Source organism: Manis javanica, chromosome 1 (genome assembly GCF_040802235.1).
Source record: "Manis javanica isolate MJ-LG chromosome 1, MJ_LKY, whole genome shotgun sequence".
In the NCBI taxonomy this organism is placed as follows: domain Eukaryota; kingdom Metazoa; phylum Chordata; class Mammalia; order Pholidota; family Manidae; genus Manis; species Manis javanica.
Genome location: NC_133156.1, coordinates 77,021,577 through 77,034,889, shown reverse-complemented (window position 1 = coordinate 77,034,889; position 13,313 = coordinate 77,021,577). Strand labels below are relative to the sequence as shown.

Sequence of the window (13,313 nt, the reverse complement as noted above, 5' to 3'; positions counted from 1 at the left end):
CAGTAATTAGAGAACAGGAACACAAAGAAGCTAAGGGACAGAGATAAAAAAGGATCTCTAGGAATAAAAGAATATTGAGACAACTGTGAAACCAATCCAAATGGAAAAATATTTGCATTATAGGGGTACCAGAAGAAGAGAGAGAAAAAGGGATAGAAAATCTCCTTGAGGAAATAATTGCTGAAAAATACCTCAATCTGGGGAAGGAAATAGGCTCTCAGGCCATGGAGGTGCCCAGATCTACCAACATAAAGGACCCAAGGAAGACAACACCAAGACATATAATAAAAATGGCAAAGATCAAGGATAAGGACCAACTATTAAAAGCAGCCAGAGATAGAAAAAACATCAAATACAAAGGAAAACCCATCAGGCTATCATCACACTTCTCAACAAAAACCTTACAGGCCAGAAGGGAGTGCCATGATATATTTAATGCAATGACACAGAAGGGACTCAAAACAAGAATACTCTACCCAGCAATATTATCACTTAAATTTGAAGGAGGGAGTAAATAATTTCCAGATAAGTAAAAGTTGAGGAAATTTACCTCCTACATACAGTCTTTACAGTGTATTTTGAGGGACTGCTATAGATGGAAGTGCTCCTAAGGCTAAAGAGCTGTTACCAGAGAAAATAAAGCCACAATAAAGGAAGTAGACCAATTAATTATTAAGCAAATTCAAAATTAAATCATTGACCCTCAAAGTCAGTCAAGGGATGCACAAAGAGTTCAGAATATGATACCTAATAAATAGAGAATGGAGGAAGAAGAAAAAGGACTTAAAAAAAGAACCTTTACATTGTGTTTGAAATAGTATACTAAGTGAGTTAAGTTAGATTGTTATACAGTAAAGAAGTTACCCTTGAACCTCTGGTAACCACGAACCCAAAGCCTGCAGTGCCATTAAGTACATATTTATTGATAATCATCCTAAATGTAAATGGTCTGAATGCACCAGTCAAAAGAGAGTCACTGAATGGATTAAAAAACTACACCCATCTATATGCTCCCTACAGGAGACTCACTTCAAACCCAAAGACATACAAAGATTAAAAGTGAGGGGATGGAAAAAGATATTTCATGCAAACAATAGGGAGAATAAAGCAGGGGGTGCACTACCTATATCATACAAAATAAACTTCAAAAGAAAGGGGAGACAAAGAAGAACATTACATAATGATAAAGGGGTCAGTCCAACAAAAGGATATGACCATTATAAATATCTATGCATCCAACAAAGAAGCACCTACATATCTGAAGTAAATACTAACAGAATTAAAGGGGGAATTAGAATGCAATGCATTCATTTTAGGAGATTTCAACACACCACTCACTCCAAAGGACAGATCAAACAGCCAGAAAATAAGTAAGGAAACAGAGGCACTGAAAAGCACATTAGAACAGATGGACCTAACAGACATCTACAGAACACTCCACTCAAAAGCAGCATGATACACATTCTTCTCAAGTGCACATGGAACATTTTCAAAAACAGGCCACAAAAAGAACAACAGTAAATTCAGAAGGACTGAAATTGTACCAACCAGCTTTTCAGACCACAAAGGTACAAACCTAGAAATAAATTATGGAAGGAAAACAAAAAAGCCCACAAACACATGGAAGATTAACAACATGTACCTAAATAATCAATGGATTAATAACCAAATAAAAACAGAGATCAAGCAATATATGGAGGCAAATGAAAACAATAACTCAACACCGCAAAATCTGTGGAATGCAGTGAAGGCCATGGTAAGAAGGAAGTATTCTGCAATACAGGCATACCTCAGGAAAGAAGAACAATCCCATATGAACAGTCAAAACTCACAATTAATGAAACTAGAAAAAGAAGGACAAATGAGGCCCAAAGTCAGTAGAAGGAGGGACATAATAAAGATCAGAGTAGAAATAAATAAAATCAAGAAGATGACCCAGAAAGAAACAGAAAATCTCAACAGATCAATTACCAGCAAAGAAATTGAAAGGTAATCAAAAAAATACCTAAGAACAAAACTCCTGGACCAGATGGCTTCATTGCTCAATTTTACACCCCCCCCAATACCCATCCTCCTAAAAGTTTTCCACAAATAGAAGAGGAGGGAATACTTCCAAATTCATTCTATGAGGTCAGCATCACTCTAATACCAAAACCAGGCAAAGGCACACAAAAAAAAGAAAATTAAAGACCAATATCCCTGATGAATATAGATGCAAATATACTCAACAAAAATTAGCAACTTAAATTAAAAAATACATGAAAAGATGATCCATCATGATCAAGCAGAATTTATTCCACGGATGCAAGGATGGTACAATATTTGAAAATCTATCAGCATCATATACATCAACAAAAAAGGACAAAAATCACATGATCATCTCCACAGATGCTGAAAAAACAGAATGCAACATCCATTCATGACAAAAACTCTCAAAAAATTGGTATAGAGGGCAAGAATCTCAAAATAATAAAGGCCATATGTGACAAACCCACAGCCAACATCATACTTATCAGCAAGAAGCTGAAAGCTTTTTCTTTAAGATCGGGAACAAGACAAGGATGCCCACTCTCCCCACTTTTATTCAACATAGTACGGGAGGTTCCAGCCATGGCAATCAGACAACACAAAGAAATAAAAGGCATCCAGATTGCTAAGGAAAAAGTTAAACTGTCACTATTTGCAGATGACATGATATGGTACATAAAAATCCCCAAAGAATCCACCTAAAAACTACCAGAATTAATAACTGAATTCAGCACAGTTGCAGATACAAAATCAATACACAAAAAGCTGCTGTATTCCTATATGCTAACAATGAACTAGCAGAAAGAGAAGTGAGGAAAACAATTCCATTTACAATTGCATCAAAAAGAATAAAATACCTAGGAATAAACCTAACCAATAAGGTGAAAGACCTATACCCTGAAAACTGTATGAGAGAAATTAAAGAGGATACCAATAAATTAAATATATTCTGTACTAATGAATAGGAAGACTTAATATTGTCAAAATGGCCATTTGCCTAAAGTAATCTATAGATTCAATGTAATCCCTATCAAAATACCAACAGCATTCTTCAACTAAGCAGAACAAATAGTTCCAAAATTCATATGGAACCATAAAAGACCCCAAATAGGCAAAGCAATCCTGAAAAGGAAGAATAATACTGTGGGGATAACTCTACCCAATTTCAAGCTCTGCTATAAAGCCATAGTAATCAAAACAATTTGGTACTGGCACAAGAAAAGACCCATAGACCAATGGGACAGAATAGAGAGCCCAGACAGAAACCCAAGAATATATGGTCAATTAATATATGATAAAGGAGCCATGGATATACAATGGGGAAATGACAGCCTTTTTAACGACTGTTGTTGGCAAAACTGGACAGCTACATGTAAGAGAATGAAACTGGATTATTGTCTAACCCCATATACAAATGTAAACTCTAAATGGATCAAAGACCTGAATCTAAGTCATGAAACCATAAAACTCATAGAAGAAAACATAGGCAAAAATCTCTTGGACATAAACATGAGCAACTTCTTTATGAACATATATCCCCGGGCAAAATTTTTTCTTGAACACATCTCCTTGGGCAAGGTAAACAAAAGCAAAAATGAACAAATGGGACTACATCAAACTGAAAACTTCTTCTGTACAGCAAAGGACACTATCAGTAGAACAAAAAGGCATCCTACAGTATTGGAAAATATATTCATGAATGACTTTTCTGATAAAATATCTGATAAGGGGTTAACATCCAAAATATATAAATAACTAACATGCCTCGATACCCATAAAGCAAATAGCCCAATTATAAAATGGGCAGAGGATCTGAACAGACCCTTCTCCAAAGAAGAAATTCAGATGGCTAACAAGTATCTAAAAAGATGCCACTCATCAGTAATTATCAGGGAAATGCAAATTAAAACCACAATGAGATATCACCTCACACCAGTTTGGAGGCCAACATCCAAAAGATGAGCAACAACAAATGCTGGTGAGGATGTGGAGAAAGAGGAACCCTCCTACACTGCTGGTGGGAATATAAATTAGTTCAACCATTGTGGAAAGCAATATGGAGGTTCCTCAAAAAACTAAAAATAGAAATACAATTTGACCCAGGAATTCCACTCGCAGGAATTTATCCAAAGAAATCAAGATTCCAGATTCAAAAAGACAAATGCACCACTATGTTTATCATAGCACTATTTACAATAGCCAAGAAATGGAAGCAACCTAAGTGTCCATCAGTAGATGAATGGATAAAGAAGATGTGATACATATACACAGTGGAATATTATTCAGCCATAAGAAGAAAACAATCCTACCATTTGCAAGAACGTGGATGCAGCTAGAGGGTATTATGCTCAGTGAAATAAGCCAGGTGGAGAAAGACAAGTACCAAATGATTTTACTCATTTGTGGAGTATAACAACAAAGCAAAACTGAAGGAACAAAACAGCAGCAGACTCACACTCCACAAAGGGACTCTGGTTACCAAAGGGGAGGAGTGGCGGAGAGTGGGTGCGGAGGGAGAAGGGGATTGAGGCCTATTATAATTGACACACATGGTGTGCAGGGGGTCACAGGGAAGACAGTGTAGCACAGAGAAGATAAGTAGTGACTCTGTGGTATCTTACTATGGAGAGTGACTGCACTGGGGTGTGGGGGGGGACTTAATAATATGGGTGAATATAGTGACTACAATGTTTTCCATGTTAAACCTTCATAAGAGTGTGTATCAATGATATCTTAATAAATAATTAATTAATAAATAAAGTGAGAGATCAGAAAAGAATGGCCATCATTAATGACCACTTTACTATACCACTTCTAGTCAACATTTTCTGGAGGTTCTAGCCATTATAATAAAATATGGAAAAACAAATACAAATGTATGAGAATGAAAATAGGGAAACAATGTTATCATTGTTTGTATATGATAGGACTACATAAAATAGCAACAACAATGAAACATGAACTAAGAAACAAGATTTTCTAAAATCAAAAAGCAAGAAGAGTCTCTGTACATTTTTTAGGAATAAAAAGAGAATTTAGCAAGATGGCTAAAGTGATCTATATATAAAAATAAAGTGTAATATAAAGAACAGCAATGGTCACTTATAAAGTTTTTTTAAGATACCATTTATTATTGAAAAAAAATCCTACACAGTACAAACATGTTAAACATATAATGATAAAATATTACTCAAAGACATTAAAGAAGACTGAAATACATGAAGAAAAATACCATATTCATGGATAGAAAAACTCAATACTGTGAAGATATCAATTTTCTTCTAATCGGTAATGGAGTCAATGCAATTCCACTCAAGTCCAACAGAATTTGAAAAAACTAATTTAAAAAATTCTTTGCATGAAGAATGGCCCAAAATAGCTAAGACACTCCTAAAGAAGAAGCATATGATAGGAAGACTTGTCTTACTAGGTATCATAATAACTAAGGCAGTGTATCTTTAGTAATGGAACAAAGTGACCAACAGAATAGAATGGAACTCCAAAACAGAGCCACATAACAGATTCATTTGACACAGATGACACAGACATATCACTGGGAAAAGGATGGGCTTTTTAATAATTGGGACAATTGGCTAAGTAAATATGTAAAAAATGAAATTACATACCTACCTCACAATATACATAGAAAATTAGTTTGAATGGATTAAGAGCATACACATGAAAAGCAAAACTTTAAACTTTTTCAGGGCAAATATAGGAAACTATTTTGGTGTGAGGCAGGGAACACAACCATAGATACTATTTTATACTCACTAGACGAGAAAAAATTAAGTCTGGCAATACCGAAAGTTAAAAAGAATAGAGTATAATGGAGATTCTTACTGCTGATCAAAATATAAATTATTACAACCACTTTGGAAAAGTTGGCATGAGATTTCTAAGTTACACATTCTCAGAATTTTCAACCCAGCAATCTCATACCCACTACTAGGTCTTTTACATGTACATCAAAGGACACATACGAAAATGTTCCCAAAATATTCCTATCATCAAAAAGGCCAGTTTATTCATTATCTATAGTTGTATAATGTAATTGACAAAACTCAAAACATTGTTGCCAAAAACAATAAACATTTATTATCTCCCACAGTTTCTGTGGATCAGAAATTTGGAAGTAGCTCAGCTGAAAGGCTATGACTCAGGTTCATGACACTGCAGTCAAGATACACAGGTAGGGTCTGCAACCATATGCAAGGCATGACGGGCTAGCGGTGGCTCACTCACAAAGATAAATTACTGGCACTGGTTGCTGCTAGAAGCCTCAGTACTGCCCCACATAGGCTTCTTCACAGGTCAGCTTGAATATCACCATGACAACATGGCTCCTGGCTTTCTCCAGAGATAGAGCCAGGAGAACAAGGGGAAAGCTGCAAAAGTCTCCCTATCACTTCCTGGATATTTGCTGGTACTGGGAGCAACTCAGTTCAGTGCAGGAGGGGTCTACACAAAGGCATGAATATCAGGAAGCAAGGTCACTGGGAGCCAGCTTCAGGGGTCTGGCTACCACAACTGAAAAAGGCTGTTCTCCAATTACAGGAGGGCGATATACTCCAGTATATTAATAGAGATGAATGACATATAGTTAAAGTGAAACCACAATGACATTCAAAAACATGCCTTTTCCAGAAATAATATTGAGTAAATAACCAAGACTCAGAAAACTATATATAGTATAATACCATTTATACTGAGGTGAAAAACAAATCAAACTAAAACAATTATTGATACCATAATTTAGGTGATAAAACTGTAAGAAAAATTAAGAGAAAAAAACCCCACAAAATTCAGAATAGTGGTTACCTCTGGGAAGGTAAGAGGGGCATGAGATGGGGTAAAACAGGTCAATCCATGTTATCGGCAGCGTTTTGAGTCTTGGATTAAGTGGTGAATTTACAGCTGCTCACTATATTATTATAGTTCGCAACTTGCATAAGCATGTATATATGGTGGCTACTTTTGAATCAGTATACAATAGACATATAATCACACACAGGCCCTGGTGGCTTACAATCTTTTATTTATCAACATATATTTTTAAATAAATAATTTTTAAAAACACTCAAAAAAAAGAGTTTTATAACTAATTTTAGTAGCACTGCCTTTTGTAACTTGTTCTTTGGTGCATATTTCTCTAAACATATTGTTGAAAGTCCAGTCACATATATTTAGTCAGAAATCGGGGGGTCCTGCTAGTGAATAAACCCTAGGGAAGCAGTTACAAGGAAAAAGATAAATAGGCATTGAGCAAACTTCAGAGCACTTATATGTCAATAAAATATGATATTACTAAAACCCAATTGATTCCTTGCCTGTTTTGAAATGGAACTAATATTTTGAATAAAAATTGATTTCCTCAAAATCTTTTGCACGTTATTAAAAAAGATAAAATGTAAATGCTTTTTAAAACCTGTATTAAAAATAATGGCCCATAACTTCATAATAAAATATTTTAAGACACAACTACTCACTTCTTAAAATGCCAGCTGTCATTTAAATTGTTGTTCTTTGATTAGTATTCTGACTCCAGTAAGTATAAGAAGTAAAATCTTCCTTTGAAGATATACAAGCAATTAAAATTCTTAAATGTTGGCATAAGGGGGTTATAAGCAACATAAAAATGAAAGATGAGGACTAAGAATTCAACTCAGAATAATCTGTCCCCTTGACTAATAAAGGATGGGCTCATCAGACCCAAAGGTATTTCCCACAGAGGATCATCTGCCAGTCTTTTAACACATGCAAAAATGGGATTTAATTCTGAGAAAAAAAATAAATAAAAACTTTCCTTGCTTTTCCAAAATAAGGTGAAAAAGGAAAATGCTGTAACAGCAGCCACTGGAGGGAGGACTTGTTGTTAGAACAAGAATAAAAGAAGCATAAAATATTTTATCTGGTGCTTTGTCTGAACATACCATTTTGTTAAACTCGTTTCTATTTGTTTAAATGACAAATGCTGAAAATACTGCTTTTTCTGCATGAGAGTTAAACTTCCTTTCACTGAAAAACAGATGCTGATTCGACCATCTTTTATTGGTACACAAATTAGCAGTAAGAAAATTATAAAGCTGCCTGGACTAACAAAGAATTAGAACCAATGCTTAGGTTTTATTTTGTTAATTTGAAATATTATACACAGATTATGCTATAAGACCTCAGACATCACTTAGTCCCTAAGCAACTACCTGAACTCTAACTATACATTTATTGGTAAATCTGTAAACTTCCAGCATTGCTTTTCATGTAATGGGTTTTGTTTTGTTTTTTAATGAAACTATTTATATATTTTAATAGTTATGGAGGTAAGCCCAGTTTTACACACACACACATACACACCTTACAAAGATCCCAAAGTCGGCTGCAAGCTTCTAGTGCTAGCCTTTACAGATCACTAAGTACAAGGATATTATTTAAAGCAAGTTTAAAGATTCAAAACATAGACTCATTGTACTGGAAGAGCAAAGAAGTGACCTCTTCTACAATTCCAGTTTCCATTTTACCAGTGGTTATATATACTATACAACAGACACCAGGTATAAAGTCCTAAAATAATTTCAAAAAAGTAACAACTTTTAAAATGGCTCTTTGCACAATCACTATTTTGGAGTTGATTTCTCAAGAATCCTACTGTGATTTAATCAGCGAGCCAACAAAACTGTCAGTCACTTCTGAATAAGAACCATTCAGAAGAAAAAGCAAGAAATGAAGTGTAGAGTAACCTCTGAAATAAACTCACTGGAGAAGCACAGAAATTCATCTGAAATGGTATTCTATTGAATAGGGAACACAAACTAAAAAATGGATTTAAAAAATAAATCAGTAACAATAGATACAGAAATAATATAATTCAGCCACTTGTGTGAACAGAAAAATTTAACAATCAACTAAAATATGATATACCATATTATATCAAAGATGTTTCCAACATACAAGTTTATTCACATTTTAAATGTACATGGAGACTCACCTTTTTAAGACTTTTGAGTATAGTTTCAATTTTTAAAAAATTTTATGAAGTAAATAATTTGTCCTTAATTTATATTTTAATTTTTAAACATACCTACTATTCATATGCCTTCAAAAGTGAATAGAAAATAGTAACCGGAAAAATGCTAAATGTGTTCAATTACCAACAATAAAATGAAAACTAAAGTTTTATAGTTATAGAATGTAAAAGATAGAAAAAAAAACCAACCTCAACCAAATGTTTTGCAGAAATTCAAAGCAAATCTTAGGCAGTAAGACATCTTAATAAATAAGGTAACCAATAGCTCCATAATTCTGTAGGTGAGTGTGTGTTATACTTCAAGGCTGAAATTAAGTACAACAGCCATAAGTTACTACCGCATAAATGACTATCATTTGAAACTGTGCTGTAGTTCCTTTCAAGCCAACATTTAGAGAAAACAAAAGGTGGCTGAGCTCTGAGAGAGATACATTTTATGAGCATAATTTAAGACTCTAAAGAAGAAAGCTTTTCTTCTTATTTTTAGTTTTAACTATTTTACTTCATTATGCTACAAATTTTTTCCATGCTTTTCATAATAAAATTCACTGCTTAATTTAAAAATTATGTTTAAAGTTTAAGACTTGAAAACAGTTCTACTCTGAGGTTTTTCTCATTCACTATTACTCCTAAAATATTTTCCTCAAATAGTGTGTTTCATTAAATAACCCATGAAATTTGGCTCTTTGTATTTTATATTATGGTCATTTCTATATAGACCATATCACTTTTCACATGATAAGGACTATGTCTTACTCATTTTGACATCTCTTACTTATTAAGCGCTCATAAATGTTGTCTTAAATAGGATTAGCTTATAAAATAATCAAAGCCTATAAATGCAGGTAACACTCCCAAGAAATGGAGAGGAAGGATAATTAATACAAAATTGAATTCTTACTTCATTTTTCAAACTGTATCTACACAATTGTAGTAATAAACAAGTCATACTAAATGGCATTCTCTCAAATGAGGCCTATTAGCTAATCTACATTAATCATTTAAATAATAAAAATTTATACTATTAGAGGATCTGGTAGGATTTAGATGATGTTCAGAGAGAAGCAATATACAGTAGGAACAATAATCATACAGAAACATAGGGTTTAGATAATATTTGTGATCAAGGCCTTATTCAGAAGAAAACAATATACATTAACAATAATAGCTATAAGGAAACACCATATAATTAGTTGGGTTAGTACCTAATGAAATAGTTTAGGGTTTGGGTAAAGCTGGGTTAGAAAACGTGAGTTAAGTCTGAGGCATAGGCACAGCTTTCTATCTTTTCCTAAGTTTAAAGCTAATTTTAGGATTTCAGAATCTTCTGAAATGCATGGTAGACCAGTAAACTTTAGGGATGCATAAACAGAGCTGCACAGAGACTATAAAGGATATATGGTCTTTTAACAGACATATAGCCCAAAGTACAGGCCTGATCAAATGAGAAATTTCTCCATGAAGAGGGCAACAATAGAAGAGTAAAAGGCATTCTCCTTCAAATATCACTGTAATTTTCCCCTCCAAGTCAATATGTAAATAATCTTAGCTGTTTTATTTACATGGATTTTATGTATGTGACAGACACTAGCAAAGTATTTCATAAATGGGAAAAGAATGAACTACAAGATTTCAAACCAATCAAACAGTATATAAACATTGGAGCACAACCAATTCTGACATTTTTAACTGTGATTTTTCCATTCCTGCCAGTTGTTTTTACAACCCAGGCAAATAGAAGACAGCAGAAAAATCATGGACTAAAAAGCAGTGAAGAAATGAGAATGGTGTTTCTTCTACACCCAAAGCATCTCTCCCTAAAATACAAAAATAATATGGGAAGGTCAATTCCAGGAGTGGAAAACTAAAGCAAATAACTACAAGTTAGAATGTAAAACTGGTTCTTCTAAGCAACCTATGATGTCTTAAGCATTATATATAGGACAGATTATCAATGTTTTCCAAAGTTCATTATATAATGAATTAATGAACAAAGTAAATCAAATACTATATGTTATGCACCCTATCTACATCTTAATTCTCCGTTTTAATTTTAATGATTGACATCTAACTATAAATACCATGTAGGCAGTTACTTGTCAAATCATACCTGATGTCTGAAGAAGAGAACATACTCAACTCAAAGTTCTTGAAACCAGGAATGTCTTCTCTGAGAGGAGATAAAGTATCAGGCTAGAGAAGAGTAATTAATGATTGCAAAAGCATTGAGTAATGAATGCAAAATCAAAAATGTTGAAAAACTGATTTATTTCTCCAACACCAGGAACAAGGCAAGAATGCCCGCTTTCACCATTAAGTGTACTGAGTGAATTAAATGTGGATAGAGTATATAAAATGCAGAATTTGATTGGTTTTGCCCATAAATTAATGAATACCCACTTTTAGCATTCGAATTAAGAGATGTAAATGTGGATAAGGTAAATAAAATGCAGTATTTGATGGCTTTGTTCATAAGGGAGCTTTAGACACATTGGTAACTTGACTGCCCTAAATCACTACAACTTGACAGATGCTTAAGTCAGTATACATTGCTAAGGAAAAGAAAAGGTATAGAGACTGGAAGAAAGAAGTAAAGCTATCCCTAACTGCATTTCATGTGACTGTTTACATGGAAAATCCCAGAGAAAATAAAACAACTACTATTTGTAATAAATTTATAAAGTGAGAGAATACAAGGCAAATACATAACAATCAACCATATTCATATATGTAATATATATATCTACCTACATCTATATTCAAGAACAATAAAAAATATGAAAAAAAAATTCATTCCAGTGTGCCCAAAACCAAAATATACCTAAAAATAATTTTGACAGAAGGTATCCAAGACTGCATCAATAACATCCACTTTTTTGAGAGAAATTAGAAAGACAGAAATGAATGAAAAGAAACACCACTTACACAGATTAGAAAACTCAGTATTTTTACAATGACATGTCTCCCCAAATTGATTTATAGATTCAACACAATATCAGTCAGAATCACAACAGGCTATTTTGTAGATATTGGCATGCTAATTCTAGAATTCATATAGACACGCATAAGACTTAGAGTAACTCAAGCAATTTCTTATCAGAACAAAATGGAAGATACAACTAAATTTCAAGAACTATCATAAAACTACAGCAATCAAAACAGTTTGGTATTGATAAAATGATAGACATACACATAAAAGAAGCACAATGGAGAGTCTAAAAACAGAAACAATGTATAAAGTCAACTGATTCCCAATAAAGGTGCAAGGCTAACAAAGCAAAGTCTTCAAAAAATGGTGTTGATTCATTCAATGGAGTATCTGTACAGAAAATGGTAAAAACCAACTCTTACCTCATACCATACATAAAAATTAACTCAAAAAAGATCATAAACCTGAATATAATACCTAAAACTAGAACAATTTAGAAGGAAAAACAGGAGAAAATCTTTGCAAAATTGGAGTATGCAAAGGTTTCTCAGAACAATAATAAAAAGAAAACTCAGGAATCAAAAAAAAATTGGTAAATTGAGCCTCATTAAACTGAAAAACATTTACTCTTCAAAAAACATTAAGAAAATGATAAGGCCACAGATTGGAGAAAATATCTGGAAGACAAATACCAGAAAAAAAGACTTGTATCTAGATTACATAAAGAACTCTTACAACTCAAAAAGACACCTCAATTTAAAAGTAGACAAAAATTTAAACAGCTACTTCTCCAAAGAAGATACATAAATGATCAATGAAAAATGGCATGAGAAAACATTTGGAGGTGATGTAAATATTTATATCTTGATTGTGAAAATAGTTTCATGCATATATGCTAAAAGATATCAAGTTATAGACTTTAAATATGTACAATTTATTCTTCAATTATACTATAATAATGTTGTAACAGATAAGTGAGGAAACTTAAAATGGTAGAAAATGGTAGTTGGCATGACATTCTATTTTCCTAACAGATTTACATGTTTATGGTAGTACTCATGTCACAGAGTACTGTGATATTAAAAGATATGAAAAAATATGAAAATATGAGTAATTTTTCATATTAAAAATATGAGAATATATAAGAAATATACAAACTACTACTTGAAAAGGGGTTATTTTATTATATTTCATTAAAACCTTATTTATTCTAAGAGATAGAAAATATGTACAAATGCAAAAATAACCTACATATCACAAGTATTTAACTTTGAGTGTAATTATAACTGCTATTAAGGAATTCATAAGACTGTAAATCCAGAAAAATAGCTC

At 33.1% G+C, this 13,313-nt stretch overlaps 1 protein-coding gene across 21 annotated transcripts in view; it reads right to left on the bottom strand.

Annotated features, from left to right (window-relative positions):
- Positions 1-13,313, bottom strand: part of ARB2A (ARB2 cotranscriptional regulator A) — a 465,105-nt gene that overhangs the window by 427,682 nt on the left and 24,110 nt on the right. The window lies entirely within an intron of this gene.